Raw genomic sequence first — 1,153 nt, forward strand, 5'->3', positions numbered from 1 at the left:
GTGTGTGTGTGTGTGTGTGTGTGTGTGTGTGTGTGTGTGTGTGTGTGTGTGTGTGTGTGAATAGAGGATGACTTTGAATAAATCCAGGTGTATGTGAGAAACAAGCCACTCTCCTCTGTCCTCATTACTGTGTTCTTTTCCTCTCAGATTTGTTCTCAGCTGAACCCGATTCGTACTACGATGACTTTAACGTCCCAGATCTGTCGTTGACTCAGCTTCGTCTCCGGCTGCGTTCACGGCGAGCTCGTGCACGCCTTCCCACCGCCTCGCATTATGCTGCATGGACATTAACATTTCATGGGCGATACTGAAGTTTGTCATCTGGATCTCATCAAATTTTCACCCTTAATTATGGAATCAGAGCTTTAGGGAGATCCCCCCGCCTCCCCCCAATCACCACCCCACCTCCCCCGCAGCGAGAGGAGCTACAACACCAAACTCCAGCTGAGTAAGCTGCCGGCAGAGCCGCGGAGAACAAAAAGAGGAAGCCAGATTTTGGGTAAACACAAGCATCTCAAATATGCTGAAGAACAGAAACAATGATCTGCAGATAAACAAGAGATTGTTGTTTCTGAACAGTTAGATAGCTTACCTGTTGTAGATGATGCTTCTCATTAGATGAGCTAATGGCTAGTCACAGCAGGGTCAAGATATTTTAGACATTACATGTTCAAGCACAACCGGCAGCACTTCAGGTGGAGTTTGTTTTAAAACAGCAGGATTTCACTTTGCTCTTGAATTTGTCCCTTAGACTAGCCCAGGGGTTCCCAAAGTGGAGGCCGCCAGGGGGCGCTAGGGRGGCCTCAGAAAGCTGGATGTTTTGTTTTTTCTTTTAACTTAAGGTCTGTCAGTTGAACCTGGACGTGTTTGGCATCAAAATAAACCTAATAATCTTGGCTAAAAGCTCATGAAAACTATTTTGGCATCCACCAAACACAGTTCAAATGTCAAGCAGTTGAATCAGAAAGTAAACAAACTGTACAAAATGTCATCAATGCAAATCTGTAAAAGGAAAGTTTTGACATTATTTTTATAAAAGAAAGTCAGAAATAGATACCAAAATAGGTTGTAAAGTGTGTTGAAAGATTTTTTACTTAGTTTTGAGGGAATATGTTCCAACTGAAGTCAAATATAATTTATCATTATTTTATAT

Source organism: Austrofundulus limnaeus, unplaced genomic scaffold (genome assembly GCF_001266775.1).
Source record: "Austrofundulus limnaeus strain Quisiro unplaced genomic scaffold, Austrofundulus_limnaeus-1.0 Scaffold67, whole genome shotgun sequence".
Classification (NCBI taxonomy): Eukaryota; Metazoa; Chordata; class Actinopteri; order Cyprinodontiformes; family Rivulidae; genus Austrofundulus; species Austrofundulus limnaeus.